The sequence below is a fragment of the Ochotona curzoniae genome, unplaced genomic scaffold (assembly GCF_017591425.1).
Source record: "Ochotona curzoniae isolate NIBS_2020 unplaced genomic scaffold, NIBS_Ocur_1.0 scaffold_2587, whole genome shotgun sequence".
Classification (NCBI taxonomy): Eukaryota; Metazoa; Chordata; class Mammalia; order Lagomorpha; family Ochotonidae; genus Ochotona; species Ochotona curzoniae.
The window spans coordinates 16,622,326-16,638,481 of record NW_024467096.1 but is presented as its reverse complement, the minus strand read 5'-3'; the positions used below and the strand labels follow the sequence as shown (position 1 = coordinate 16,638,481).

General features: G+C 45.1%; 1 non-coding gene across 1 annotated transcript; it reads left to right on the top strand.

Moving 5' to 3' along the window:
• Window positions 1-2,425: 2,425 nt before the first annotated feature.
• LOC121171417 lies at window positions 2,426-2,529 on the top strand. The gene has a single exon (XR_005886127.1). It is a non-coding gene; the product is annotated as a U6 spliceosomal RNA (small nuclear RNA).
• The last annotated feature ends 13,627 nt before the right edge of the window (window positions 2,530-16,156 follow it).

The window sequence follows — 16,156 nt, the reverse complement described above, 5'->3', positions numbered from 1 at the left end:
TTTTCACCTAATTGTGGGACAATTCTTGTTTACATTGCGAAGTTATTTTGCTGTGATATTTACCAATTTTGAAAGTGTTTTCTTGTTTTCTTCTTGGGAGAAGAAAAAGTTTCTTTCAATTTTCAGTTTGGAATTAAGAACCAGCATCAGGTGGTGCTAGAGCTTGCACCTGCTGAGATCTGCACACAGGGAATGCACAGGCACAATTAAATCATGAGGCACAAAGCCAAATGAGGCCAGCCATGCCAAACTGGAATTCAAAAATCCAATGGTCTCATGATAACCACCATCTAATGGCTTACTCCGCAGTTGCGTGATTTAAAGGCCTCCTACCAACACACCTCTTACACACAACAATTAGATGAAGTCTCTACCCATAGCCCATCAATTTGTAACTTCAGTTTGCACGAGTTGTCATCTGTGTGTGACAGGTAACTCAACCGATTATATTTGGCACATCTGAACAGGTTGTAAAAAGCAATGTGAGTGCCATGAGCTACCTGATGAACCAGGCAGCACCTCCCAAAGGAGGTGCCACTGCAGGTCAGCTATAAATCGGGGCCTTGCTGACACATGTGCGCTAGTGAACATTCCTCTTAATAATTCCATGTGTCTTTCCTCCTTCACTTGCAGGTGTTCAGGGGGGCCCCGTGGTCAAGGCACTTTTGGATTCCAAACATTTTGCAGTGAGGGCATTGACCAGAGATGTGACTCAACCCAGTGCCCTGGCACTCAGGGACCTTGGTGCTGAGGTGGTGAAATGTGATCTGGATGATGAAGCATCTTTAGTAGCTGCCTTAAAAGGAGTCTATGGAGCCTTCCTGGTGACCAAATATTTCGGGGAACTAAACCAAGAGAGGGAAGTGCATCAGGTGAGCAGCTATGTCTTCCTGCCCCTTTGAACCTGCTATGCCTGGAATGTGCTCCCCAGGTGTGCAGGTGCTCAAGTTCATCCTCATTGTAAGAGGCAAAGATGCTGGAAACTTAGTCTAGCTCTGGCTACAGTAGCTGGGCCTAGAGGGTAAAGAGGGTTAGGAAAGTTATAAGAATAGAGCCTCAGTTGTGGTCCTGGTGTTTTTTAGGAAGGAGAGACCCCAGAGGAGAACCCCACATGTTCTCTGTGTGTACCTGGTGATGTCCTGTACCCTGGGACTCTACTAGCAGGGAGGCATCACCAAATGCAGGTTCTTGAGAATCCAGAACTAGGAGTACACTAAGGCTCAAAGTTCCCCATTTTGATATATTTTCATTCCTAGCTATTTCTCCCCATCTGGAATGTTCCAGTTGTGCAAAAAGGAAGCTCTCCATCATCCACTATGCTGTTTATGACATGAGTATATTTTGGGATTTGCTGACACTATCTTTCACTGTGAGGACAATGTTATGTGAGTGTGGTGGTCTCTCAGAAGGTAATCTCATATATTTTGAGGCCACATGTGCTTCCTCTCCATGTGCATTAAGGTAATGCATGTGCATTAAGAAAAGGAGGAAGCAAGGGCCCAGCACCTGCCCTCTGGTCTTTATGTAAAGGCAGGACCCCAGTGAAGGTTTCACTTTGGTCTCCTAGGGGAAGCTGATGGCAGATGTTGCCAAGCGCCTTGGTCTGAAGCATGTGGTGTTCAGCAGCCTGGAGTATGTGCATAAGCTAACTGGGGGAAGATTGACCTTGCCATTCTGTGATAACAAAGGAATAATTGAGGAGTATTTCTGGTCCATTGGAGTCCCCATGACCAGTGTCCGCATGCCATCTTACTTTGAGAATTTTCACAGCGTTCAGAAACCTATGAAAGCCTCTGATGGAGATTATTACACCTTGGGTAAGTGTGTGAGGTTACAGGGAAAGTCAACCAGACACCTGCTGCCCTCCATCCCTCTCAATCTTCCTTCCCCTTTTCATGCATGCAGTGTTAGGGCATTTAGCTCAAAGGGAAGTACCAAGATCATTCACAAATTGCTTACATGCCCATGCAAGTGGTTAGAGAAGTTCTTTGAGAACCAAAGCACAAGAATTTCACATCTAGACTTTCACATGTTGACCTTGTGCAGGCCACAAGCCAGGAGTCAGTTTCAGTTAACTCTGGGTGAGATGACCCCTAGGGCCTCTGGCTGTTCCGCTGGGGCAACAAGGGAAGAAGCTTTTCTCTTCTGTCCTGGGTTCCCTGTTCAGAATCAGAATAATGAGGGGTGGGGCTGCTCCTGCACAGAGCTTGCTGCTCTAGGTAGTGGTTGAGCCCTGGGAGACTCTAGGCAGAGATTTGTCCCCATCCAAGCCAAGGATGCTGGTGGTGCAGACCTTTGTGGTGATGGTAACATGGTGGGAAGTGGTCAGGTTCCAGACATTCTCATGGAATGGGATTCCATGAGAAGTGAATTAGTGCATTTGGAGGTTAATGCTGAGGTTGTTGATTTGAAAAACCAAAGACCTGTGCTAGCTTCGGCAGCACAAATACTAAACTTGGAATGATACAGAGATTAGCATAATCCCTGCACAAGGGTGATGCGCAAAATCGTGAAGTGTTCCATATTTTTCTCAGTTTGTTTAATTAGATGGTACGATTTGCATTGCATTGCAGCTGAGATTGGTTGTAACCCACACTTTACTGAAACAACAATGACGGAAGCAAGTAAAGCCTTGAAAAAAAAAATCTAAAGACCTGTTAGTTTCCGAGAGGGGGAGATGTGCAGGAAGAACAGATTGTCAGGATGGTAGGAGTTCTGCATGGGACCAAGGATGTCAAGAAAACCTATGAAACATATCAGTGAGGATGCTGAGTAAGAAGCTAGACACGTTAAGCAGAGAAGTCTGTGCAGAAGATTAATGAGCCCTACTCTACACTCAGCAGCTCAGCAGCCAAGAGCCATTCTTTGTAGCCAACATCCAGAGGTCATGGTATGTTCTGCAAATCCTTGCTATGGTGCGGAGCTGTGGCCACTCGGATTTCTGTGGCTGCCCTCCCACTCTATATCGACTTGGCTGAGTATTTCTGTTCTTGTTAAACAGTTGTAATCTTGCTTCTTTTATTTTGCTTTTTTTAAACTAGTGCTGCCCATGGGGGATAAACCCTTGCCTGGCATCTCCGTTGCTGATACTGGAGTCATCGTCTCTAACATCTTTAATTCCCCAGAGGAGTTCATCGGCAAGGCCATGAACCTCGGTGCAGAAGCACTAACAGTGAAGCAATATGCTGAGATTTTATCCAAGGGTTTGGGGAAAGATATCCGAGATTCAAAGGTGAGTTCCTAGGCTTCACTGCACAATCCAGGGGAACCATGTTTGCTAAAATCCCACAACTTGCAAGTTCCTGTATGGCTTTGGGTGTGTTGAGGCAGGAGAGCATGCTGTCAGAAGACACTGAAGAGGACTCCAGTTCCACAAGTCTGTCTGTCTTGATTAATGCTGTTGAAACCCTAGCTTGCATACATTATTGTCTCTATGGTGTACGGAATGATTCATGTTGATTAGGAATTAAGTTAACTGGAACACAGCCACCTACTTGTAACTAAAGTAAGATCCTAGTTGCTATGCTAATTCTGGGGAGGACGCATTTGGCCACAAGGTAATGCTCTGTGACTCGCAGTCTGATGTCCTCCACCTCCCAGGGCCTCCATTTCTGCCTCAGGGAAGGCAGGGCCAGAACACAAGGCCATCAGGAACTCTGCTCTAGCTGAGAGGATGTGTCTGACCCTGGCAGAGCATGGCTCTCACAGTGAGACTCAACAGCATGTGTTCTCTGTGCTGAAAATTTGCAGCCCAAGAATTCCCTGCTTTCCTGAGACATGCGAGTTATCAGAGCTACCAAAGTGACCCACAGACCCTCAAACTCATCCTCCATGCTTCCCCCACAGAACCTTCTATTGACATACTCACTAAGCTTCTAACTTGTTATCTGAAAAAAATGCAAATGCTTAATATATGCAATGATGAAAAGGAAAATTGCACATAATTCAATTTCAGTATAGAGACAGAGCTGCCACAATTTTCTTCTCATTTTTCTATTATAAATAGATATAAATATTTAGTACATTTAAAATGACACTACAAATTCAATTTTATATCTGACCCTTTCATGTTATGTTGCGTACACTTTTTCTAGTTTGTACAATTCTTCAGAAACAATAATTTCATTTGATTATTTTAGACAAGGACCATTCATTGTTTACATTTCAAGATTTTGTTGTAAAATATCTGAAGCAATACAGAAAAGATAAAATACATTCATTTTAATAAATGTATAATATTCTTAAGAATAGGTACCACAGTTAAGCAATACTCTATTGAAAGAAATGTAGGTTCTTGATTTTTTATTATTCTAAATGGCATGTGACAAACATCATTTTACATACATTTTTTATGTCTGTCACATTAAAGATTTTCTTTTTAGTTGGGAATAAGGAAAGTTGAGAGAGAGAGATGGAAAGATGAAAAAAAGAGAGCGAAAAAGAGGGATAGGAAGATGGAGAGAGAGAAAGCAGGAGCTCCCATCTCCTGGTTCAATCTTCAGATGCTCCTAACTGTTGGCACTGAGCCAGACTCCAGCCAGAAAGTCAAAGGTCGCCCAAGTCAATGGTAGGAGTCCAGGCACATGGGCCAGCACAGCTCTCTCAGGCCAGGGTCCAGGCTGACAGGAAGCTGGACCAGGAGGCAGAGATGGAAACTGAATTCAGGTCATGTCATGTGGAAAGCAGGTATCTTAGCCACTGCGAGGAACACTTGTTTCCTCTGTCACATCTTTTTTTAAGACCGTGTTCCTAAACTCAGAATACCCTTGGGGAATAAAGAGATTATATATAGGATCAAATCAAAATAGTTTTTGCTGCTTCTGAGGGGAAATCAGTGATGTAGTTAAGATGTGAAATGATTCAGCTGGACAGTGACAAGACTGGTCAGGGGCATAGGGCTTGTTCCCTGACTGTTCTGGAAGGAGTGAAGACTCCAAGCAAGTGACAAGGAGACTAGTGAAGACGAGTGAGGCAACAGTCTGCTGAGAACGAGAGGCTGTACCAGAACGAGGGTATGTGGTACACTCACTGCCTGGACGGTCACGAGGCTAACACATCAGGAAGGCTGCAATGGAACCCTGAAAGTGTAGAGGTGCTGTTCATAGAAAGGGTACTGAGATTCCACAATGTCTTATCCCAAATACCTGGGGCTGGAAGCAATGTTGCTTCCTAAATCTCATAGGATTCTCAGAAGTTACAGGTTCCACCTATGTGAGGTGACATCACCAGTACCAAACACTTGGGGCAGGAACTGTTCATCGAAGATGTGACTCGTTCCACTAAGAAATCAGTATAGACCATGCAGATTTACAAAGTTCAGACTGCCCATCATCTGTGTCTAGAAAAATCAATATGCTACCCCATGGCTTCTGAGAAAAGGATGCTTGATTTTGGAGTTGGGAATGACAGTTGTGGACTTGTGTGATTGTTAAAATAAAGGGATATCTTTTCAGAACTATTTTGAATGTGGGTTCTAACAGTCCCTAATGTTTGCTCTGGACAGATTACCCCAGAAGCTTATGAGAAGCTGAACATCCCTGAAGCAAAGGCGACAATCAACATTATCGTTACTTTCAAGAGAGGCCAGAACGCGATGTTGAGCTCACCTACCGACTAAACCCCAAAGTCAGAAGCTTCCAACAGTTTGTCTCTGAAAGCTTGGAGGCCTTCAAGGACATCTAGAAAACCAGCTGTTTACTTTGGTGTTCCCCATCCATTCTGCATTCTCTCCCACACTGTTCCTCTCCACCTCCACACAAAAGCAAGGTTAGAATGCCATCATTTGCAAAATGGAAGAATTCCCTGTAGCCCTCCATTTGGTAGGAAACGCTGCACTGGAGACTGATAGGGATTCGACTCAAGTGTATTTTTATCTAATGGTAAGGGTGACTCATCTGTTAGTGGACACAAGGAATACCAAAATGGTGTCACTGTTTGTAGCTCGCTCTCTTGCTCTCTCTCTCTCTGCAGCTCAGTGACCCATCACTTCCTAAGGCTCTGGCTAGAGGGTGTTGGAGCTGCTTCCTTACACAACATGAGCCCACTCAACTTTGTCCTGTGGAAGTCAGCTCAAGCCCTATGAGCTCCTTTCCTTCTAGTCAGTTGTAAAATCCTCAGTGAACTTGTCATTTGAACCTCTAAAAATAACCACTGTAATGCAGATTAATCTACCTGGTCGTTAAAAAAGCAAACGTCAATCTTTGGAAGACCCAAGTTCAGTTTTACTGTAAAGGCTGAAAGTGTGTTCTGTGATTCGCTCAGCCAACCATCTATGCACTCATTCCGTACCTAGGCATCCATGCATCTGTCCCACGGTCCTTTTCTTCAGCACCAGCCCTGGGAGGACGTTTGTGGATCTTCCTCTCCCCCCCCCCCCCGTGTGCTTTCTCACTGGATCCTCCACTCTCTAAAGGTGCCCTGGTTCCTTCCTGGTTTGTGTAGTGCCAGGGAAGAGGAGCCATGGAACCATTTAGTTCCACGTGGAGCTGTAAGTATCTGCAGGTGGTGAAGGCCAGGCAGCTGGAGGCAAACCTTGGGAAGAAGAAGGCAGTGGAAGTAGGAGTGTCTGAAGGATTCCATGGAGTGTTTCGTGTTTCTGGCTTGGTGTTCCTACACCATATTGTCATTTATACTCACTATCTTTCATTTGACTATGAGCAGCTTGCACAGCTCTTTATTCCCAGTTCCTGCCATATAATAAATTATGAGTAAACATGAGTTTTTAAAAGAGTAGGCAAAATTGGTTGAACACATAAGAACAGAAAAACTGGGGTCAGCCTTGTGGCATGGTAGGTAAAACTGCTCTTGTGACTCCAACTTGGAAGAGAAGTAATTCCAAGTCTTAAATCAAGATTGGGACTCAAAGTAAGCCAAGAATTAGACTCAGCCAAGAATTACTCTCAGTAGCTAAGGGATGGTCAGCCTGCCTAAGAGATCTGGCCACTGCAGGGGTTCTGATCCCATCAGCTCAAAAGTTCACCTTGTCACTTTTTCTTTTCATAATTTCAAGAATATGCTGGACCATGAGGACTTTTCTGGTTATCAGAGAGTTGCATTCTCAAATACCAAACTTTGCTTTTGAAAAATCTGGTATTAGCTTGAAAACATGCTCTACTTTAGACCCTGCCACATTTCTTCCCGATGAGATGGAAGGAAGTCTTCTCTCTTTTAAAAGATACTGACAGTGCTTTGGGCCCCTCTCCCTTACTTGTTGCTTAAACCCATCCCTAGCCCAGATTCGGAATTATTCAGATTGCTGGTCCCTGGTAAAAGAAGGATCAAGTTCATCATCTAGAAAGAGAAAATATCTTAACATTGTTAAATACATGTTGGAGGGAAAAAATGATCTGAGACCATCATGCAAGGGATACGAGTTTTGAAGGTATATGGAAAGCATTATCCTAAAAGTCAGCTGCCACGGAGCTTATCCAGCTGAAGATTGGCAGATGGGGCTAAAAGACATAAGGTGATGAGTTGAGGCATTGGCCTGTGAAGTCTGAAAAAGCAACAAAGCAACAGAGGTAACACAGCACATTATTCCCCACTGAGAACTTCCCTTCCTTGCAAATGGCAATGGCCTGGCCTTTGAGACTGAGATGACCCAGGGACTAACTCAGGTGCTGTGTAGATTTCAATCTGCATTGTGTGTGGCACACTTAGACATCACAGAAGGACAAAAGGCCAATGGGCTTCCTCAATTTTAATGAATTTTACTATTTACTACAAAAATGTTCTCCTTCCTCCCTTTCCCTTCCCATGATCTTCCTTTATATCATTACACTAGTTAGTCCTTTTGTAACAATTACAAGTATATAATTCTGTCATTTAAGTGCATAAGGAATTGTAGGTATAAACAAAAGTAGAAATCTACTGTCATATCATCAAAGTACGTTTAACTGTTCACTGGGAGTCCTCCTTTAGCCGCCAGGCTACTGTGCCAGGCCCATGAAGGTTGCTTAATATCAGAGAGAACGTTTGGTATTTGTCCTTTCAGGACTGGCGTATTTCACTGAGTATAATGGGCTCTGGTTGGAACCATTTTGTTGCAAATCATAGAATTTCATTCTTTTTGATGGCTGTGTGCTATTCTGTGGGGTGACCGTAGCACAGTTTCTTTATTCATCCTTCATTTGATCAATAGTGTTGTTTTTCTGTTGTTCAGTCTCTGAAGCTGTTTATAAATCCTAGATACAGGTCTCCAGTCTGCACAGTGTGCAAAGCTTCTCTCCCACTTCCCCCTGTATCGGTCGCCTCTTCACTTTGCTGTTTCCTTTGCTGTATCGCAGCTTTTCAGTGTGATGTATTCCCACTTATTTTCACCTTGACTACCTGTGGTTTTGGTGACTTTTTTGAAAAGTCTTTACCCATACCTATTTCTTGTAGCGTGCTTTCCATATTTTTCTCTAATATTTTGATGATTTCTGGGTGAAGATTTAGGTCTTTGGTCAACTTCAAGCTGATATCTAACAGCTTTCCCTTTTTTTTTTTTTTTTAAATTTATAGTTGGGCTAGTGAAGTGTCTGTTTTACTAATTTTCCCAAAGAAGCAGCTTTTCAATTCATTGATCGTATGTATTGTTCTTGTGGTCTCTGTTTGCTTTATTTCCTCCTTTATTTTGATTATTTCTTTTCTTCTGTTAATCTTGGGATTATTTTGCTGTTGTTTTCTACCTCCTTCAAATTGTAGGGTTGACTCATTTGCCTGGTCCCTTTCTATTTCCTGCATCTTTCAATCTAGCTTCTCTCGGTGCATTCAGGAACTCCTATCACCCTTGTGTTTGGCTTTTTGATGGTTTCATTTCACTTGATTTAGATGGTATTCTTAGCATTACTCAGTTCCTCTTCTCTATTTCTGATTGTTTGGGCATTTTCTCATGTGATGTCTTCTAGTTCTGAAATTCTTCTGTCTTATTCATTCTATTATTGAAACTTTGCATTACATTTTTAATTTGTTCTATGTATTCTTTATTTCTAATGTTTCTGATTGATTTTGCTTTTGAGCTGCAATTTCTTGTATAATGTGCTCCTTGAACTTTGCATCTGCTTTTGATTGTTTCTAAGGAGTTTTCTAACGATTTTAAAATATTCTTTATTTTTTAAAATAAAGGGGCCCAGCGTGGTGGCGCAGTGGTTAAGGTCCTTGCCTTGCACGCCCGGGATCCCATATGGGCGCTGGTTCTATCCCGGCAGCCCCGCTTCCCTTCCAGCTCCCTGCCTGTGGCCCGGGAAAGCAGTCAAGGACGGCCCAAAGCTTTGGGACCCTGCACCTGCGTGGGAGACCCGGAAGAGGCTCCTGGCATCGGACCGGCATAGTATCGGCCCATTGTGCTCACTTGAGGAGTGAACCATCGGACGGAAGATCTTCCTCTCTGTCTCTCCTCTCTGTATATCTGCCTTTCCAATAAAAACATAATAAAAATAAATCTTTTAAAAAAATAATAAAAATAAATCTTTAAAAAAAATTCTTTATCTGGCATGTCCTGAATTTCTTCTTCATCAGCTGAATCTGTGAAATATCCTTTGGATCCTTCATGGTGGCTGTGTGACTTCTTTTGCTCTTGGCTATTGCAATCCATATTAGCATAAGCTGTGTCCCCTGCAGGTCTACAGATCAACTTTACTGATCTCGTTCAGCACCCAGTTCCCTTTGTGTGTCACTTGTGCTCTGTATAGTGAGTTTCAGTCCTGAACTCCCATGCTAAGCTCCTGTCATGGCTTCTGCAGCCAAAGCACCTGGGTCATCTCTCTCTGCCACCTTTGATCCTGTGTCATAGGCACATCATTGGCTGCTCAGCCATTCTTCCATGCATGGTTGCAACTGTACCCAGGATGAGGGAGATACCAACTGCATGTTTAAACTAGAGCGCAGGGCTGTTAGTGAAACCTGTTCCTGTTAGTACAGCACAGATTTTTGTTTTCTCTCTTCTTGCCTGGAACCTGCTAGAAGCTAGGTCTTTGGGCAACCTGAACCTATTTTGGATAGAACACATGGAATTCCAAGTTGGCATTATTTTCCTGGTGGGACCAGCAAAATGCGTTGAACCAGAAGTGGATTTCCCCCGGGACCAGTGCATGCAAACCTTGTTGTTATCCCCCCACCAGGGCTTTGCTACAATGCTCAAAATGGCACCTAATGTGGCACTTGCTCCACTGGTGGGGCAGGATGGGCTTGGCCATGAACTTTACCCTGCTCACACACTTGTCTGCAATGGCTCTGCTTCTCTATTTTATCTCACGATTGGACTTAAAATCAGCTGGACCTGCGATTCTATGGTTTGATTCACCTCCTGCCTTCATAATGATCTTTCCTTCCCATCTGTCTGCTAGTAGAGTTCCAATCACCACTGAAATGTCTGTTTGCTGTAGACCAGCTCTTTGCTACTTTTTCAGGTCCCCAGGTGCCCTGGTGTCTCTCGTCTGCCAGCCTGCCCACTCCTGTTGCCTGGAATTGTGCCCTCGCTGCTTCTCTTCTGCTAATACTTCTCAGTCCATTTTAACAAGCCCTCAACATATTCTGCCATCTTCCTTTCCCTTTGTTTTTTTTAAAATATATTATTTATTTATTTTTACTTGAAATGTACAGTTATAGAGAGAGGACAGACAGATGTTACATATGCTGATTCATTCCCCAAATGGCTGTGATGGCTAGAGCTGGCTGGTCTGTAACCAAGAGTCAGGGTCTTTCTCTGGATTTCTGAAGAAGGTGCAGGATCCCAAGGGTCCAGACCAACTTAAACTGCTTTCCCAGGCATGCCATATGGAAAGTGGTGACAATCTACAATTGTATCATGATGCTCCCAAGGTTATGAGCATCTTGTTTTATTTAAGGTATTTATTTTAAACTCCAAATTACAGAGAGAGGGAAAGGAAGAAAAAAAAAAAGATCTTCCATCCACTGGTTCATTCCCCAAGTTGCCATCACGGCCAGAGCTGAGCTGATCTGAGGGGGGAGCCAGGAATTTCTGAACTCCACATGCATGGTGGGTCCTAAGGACTTAGTCCATCTTCTTCTGATTTCCAAGGCCATTATCAAAGAGCTGTATCAGAAGTGGAGCAGCTTGGACAGGAGCTGACCCTCATAGATGATGAGGCACCACAGCTGGAGGATTAGCCTAATTTTCCATCAAACTGGCTCCCAGTGGACTTCCAAAAGAAATTACCCCCTGGAAGTCCAGGCATCCTGGTTGCAGCTTTTGCCTTTGGATTTGAAAGTGCAGTCATTCTTTCTTTGAAAGCTGTATCAGTGACCATTTCTCCCCAGTGACAACAAGCCTTCCTACAGGTCTTGGGTGAGCTCTGCCAGGAGCCCTCATAGGGTAAAGAAGAAGCCATGCTGCTCTGGGAGTTCGGGTCAGATGGATAAACTACCCTGGATAAAATTTCTCTACCTGGATATTCCATTTCTACCTGAAACACACACCTAGACACACTACACCGGGGGGAAGAAGTGGACGGCTGCCAAATACCTGCTGGAATCAGCTGACCTGGCCCTCCAGATTCTTCAGAACCTGCATACTCTGGCAAGTTACTTTAAATTTTGAGACTACTTTTCATGAGAACACCTGACAATTATGTGTGTTCATGCTGGCTGTGCCATGTCACCCACTGGCGTTATCTGCAATCGCAAGTGTGTCCCTAATCCTTGCCCTTGACTCAACAGAAGTTACCCCAACTGATGGGATTGAGGTCCTGTTTCTAACTCCTGTTCAGCCACTGGATTCTGAACTATCTTGTTCAATTTGTCTCTTAGAACATGGAGTCTATCAAGATGCAAATGGAGCTTCAGATGGAACCCAAATGAAAGCCACCTTCTATCAAGACCATCTGGAAGCCTGGACTGGTGCTCTCCAGATTCCACACCCTGAGGGTTCTGATCTCCATCACCATCCCACTTAGCAAGAAGCAGTCAGACCACACCATCACCTATAACCCCTATAGTAGTAGGGTGTGGGATTCAAAGGAGGAGGTCTGAGACTGGTTCAGGAATTCAGAAGCCCAGGATTTGCTAAGATAACTGGGTGGAGGCTGGGGGAAGGCTAATGGGTAAGAGCTATTGAATAACTAGGCACAGCTGCGTCCTACTAATTAGGTGAAAAGTCCAGAACCAAACTTCCTCAGAGACTCAGACGGAGCAGTGGAGAGCATAACCAGCTGCACATGGAGGATATGGCAGTCTATCAGAACCTGCAGAGGATACCTGGCATCACGACAGAGGATGGAACAAATCAACGAACTACCCCAGCCATTTATTGGCAGTGAAAAACTGGGCAAAAGGAGACTCTAAGATGGATTGTGTCCATCAATGGATTCTGCAGCAACTTAATTGTGCGTGAAATGACAAAATTGGCAGCAATTCATAACTGGTGAACTATCAAAACCACTTGAGCAAGACCCTCGGAATATGCCCCACATCAGGGACCTGGAATGGGTGGGAGGCTGACTGGAGCTTCTCCCTTTATCTCTCCCTTTGCCCCCAGATACAGGAAAAAAACAATGTGGAAATAATAGTCTTACCCATTTTCCTGTAGCCCTTAAATTTTTTTTGCTCTAATTAACTCTGTAAAGATCGTCAAAAATAAAGAAAAAAAAAAAAAGAAAGAAAAAGAAAAGTCTGAGAAACCCAATCCAGTGCAGGGTTGGAGAAATACACCCTATCTCCTCTCTGACCGGGTACTTTATTAAAACATCTGGTGCTCAAGTTTTTCTTTCTCTTCTCATAAGACCAACCATCCTGGAAGCCCAACTTATCAAGAACTCAGCTAATATAATTTTGTCCCAAGTGCTGCACCTCCAAATAACAGTAACTCCTCCTCAGGAATTAAATTTCCAATATATTCAAACCATAGAATGTGCTTATCTGGGCCCTCTGTTGTATGCAGCAGCTTTTTGTAAGATTATTTATTTAAGAGAGAATAAGAGAGAGGAAGAGATGGATAAAAGGACAAAGAGACAAAGATTTCTATCGGCTGGCTCATTTCCCAGAAGGCTGCAGTGCTCTGCGTTGAGCCAGGGTGAGGTCAGGAGCCTAGAGCTTCATCTGGACCTGCCACATGACTGGAAGGGAACCAAGTACTTGGGCCACCATTTCTCACATTTTCCAGGACATCGGCAAGGAATTGAATTAAAGTGAAGGGGACGGAACTCAAGCTGTCTCCCAATGGTACTCTGGTATTTGCAGGCAGTGGCTTCACCTGATATGCCACAACACCTGCCCCTGGATGCAGCTTCTCTGTCCTCAAGAAATGAACAGCTGCATATGACCAACCCTTAAATCTTTACTACTTCAGAATTTACCTCTGTTTCATCTTGGATTACATCATGGGGTGGGGGAGTTATTACAATTACTGTCTCCTGCAAAGAAAAATAGACAGAAGCAGGTGATACATGCAGATGAGTGGAGGGAAAGGCAATGGGTAGATGCCTCCATGATCTGCTCTGTGTTTTGGGTTTGTCTGCATTTGTTTTGGGCAGAGAGGTCCAGGTGTCACTGGGTAGCTGGTTGCAGGGCCTGGTTTCTCAAGGGTTAACTCCACAGCTTAGCTTGTTTTTCAAGGGGTAACAGGATGCACAATCTTGGCCTGATGCATTTAGTTCCCGGCTTAACCGCAAGTTCCTGCTTCCCTGCTTCCCATTTAACAAGATGCCCCTGGGGGTCTTAGGAGCTGCTTGAGCATTGGAAAAATACTGGGAGGAACCAGAGAGTATAAAGGCAGGCTAGAGTTCAATAAAGGCGGCATTCTCTTTGCAGGAGTGACCCAGTGTGTGTTGTCTTCTTTGTAACCCGAGTCCCTCTGCTAGACTGGGGCACATAGTGACTCCGGTGTTGCCTTGCCGACAGCTGGTATGTTCACACATCTCCACCTGTGCTGTAGTCTGTGCCATACAGCTCTCCCAAGAACCTGACTCAACTAGCTGTACCCTCAGCATTCCTATGTGCCAGTTGCAGCTGTAAGCCCTGGGTTATACAAGAGTACATACAAATGCCCAACCCTAATAGAGCATAGTGTAGTTGGGTGGGCAAAGAAGAAATACATGAGCAAATAAGCCTATCTGCATATATAAGAGGTCAATTCAAAATGTTATGGAGAAAACCAGGTGGAGTATAAAAGCTAGAGTCACCTTTAAATATATTCCAGGAATTCTGTGGGCTACCATGTAGTGTAGTAAAGCAGAAGGTGGGGAATGCTGGTCCAGGACATCCCACTCCAGACCCCAGGCATGCAGTGTGTTGTGTTGTTGCAAGGGTGCTGCAGATTACCCAGGGAAGGGAATCTGGGGACATGTTGGAGTGTGCTCCAAGGGCAGGTTTGAGAGGTGAGGTTTGACTTCTGGGGTCTTACACAGATCACACCACTGCACTCACAGGTAGGTGAGGGAGTTGAAACAGAATGGCTTAGAGGAGGGGAATCAGAGGGCATGTCTGGATCAGGCCATGGCACTCGTGCACATGGAAGATCTGAACAGGACCAAGCAGCATCACCTGCTATCCACTGGCACATGAGAAAGCTGGGGATGGGTGGCAAGTCTGCGTGGGCTAAACTGCAGTACCTGCTCATGAATGTCAGGGCAGGGGGTAGGCAACATGAGGCTGGGCCACAGTACCCACCAAAATACAAGAGAGCCAGAATGGGGGCAAATTCTGTAGTGGACTTATGGGCTCATCTCTATGGGACTGCAGTACCTGCTTGCTGGTTTGCACAGCAGCTGGAGATGCTGACAGACCAAGTGAAGTTGGACTGTGGAACTCAATCAAGATAGCCAGAGCTGGGAGGACGCCTGGCTGGGCTGGCTACAGCACTGGCCAGCACATGCAAAGATAAGGACTGAACACAGACCATGCCAAGTAGGGCCATGGACCCCATAGACTTGGGAAACTCCCATGCAAGGCCACAGCTCCTGCTGGGGAGCATGAGAGAGCAATGGGAGAGCCAGACCAGGCAAGGGTGCAGCACTCATTGGCATATGTGTGAGCTGGGTCTTGGGGCAGGCCACAGTCTTTGCTGGCACATGCAAGAGGCAAGATGGACTGTGGTCTGTGTTGAACTAGATTAGGCTGCAACATCCTCAGCGAGAGCTGAGACTGCAGGTGAGCCATAGTACCCGCTGGCACACGCAAGACCTGGGGCTGGGAATGTGCCTGATTGGGGAACTTTGGGAATTTCCTGCTAGGCTGCTGCATCCACTGACAAGTGTGAAATCTGGGGCTGGAGGCAGACTGATTTGGGCAAGGCTGTAGCACCCTTTGGCCAGCATGCGGGCTGAGTCTTGGTGAGGGCTAGTTAGGTTAGGCTTCGGCACCACTTGCATATGCCACGACCAGATGTGAGTCATGTCAGGGTAAACTGCAGTACCCTCTAGCAAGCACAAGATTCAGGGCTGAGAAGGACCTATTAGGGAAACTGTTGGCACTCCCATGTTTGGCTGTGGCTCCTGCTGACATAAGAATACAAGAGCCAGGGCTAGGAGTGGGCTAGCCTGGAAAAGGCAGTAGCACCTGTCAGTATGTACGTGCGCTGGTGCATCAGGCTGAGCTAAGCTGTGCACCTATGGGTGTGTATAAGAGCCGGAGGGAATGCAAAATGACTAGACAGCAACACCTATCAGCACACACAAAAACCAGGGATGGGGGCAGGCCTGGTGGGGGTTGTTGGTGTTGTCCCAATTAGAATATTGTACTTGCCACTATGTGAGCACCAGGCCTCTAGTGGGCTGCGCTGGGTTAGGTAGTAGAACCCCCAGTTTCAAGGCATGGAATTTACTGGGCATCTGCAAACATTGCTATATTGGCTGGTGCAGGTGACACATCAAACCGGACCCTGCACCAGCTGGTGCACACCAAAGTCAAGTATGAGGTCACCTCAAGCAAGGTTTCTTGGGGGACTCCCGCAGTAGATCATTGGACTCAAACCCTGGCCACAGGAAAAAAAAAATCATAAGATATCTGATCCAATCTTGGAGTACATGAGTCTGACCTGAGACTCTTCAGTTGCTGATGCATGTGCATTGGACAGCAAGCCTAGATGCACACAGGTGAAATGACAGGCAGCTGATCTAGACCAGTAGAGGATGTCGAATGCCTCATTGGGGGATAGAAAGTAGAAGAGGTTGCACAACACTTCTGGCCAGGCTTTGCAGCAAGTGTTTGGGTCTGTGGATGC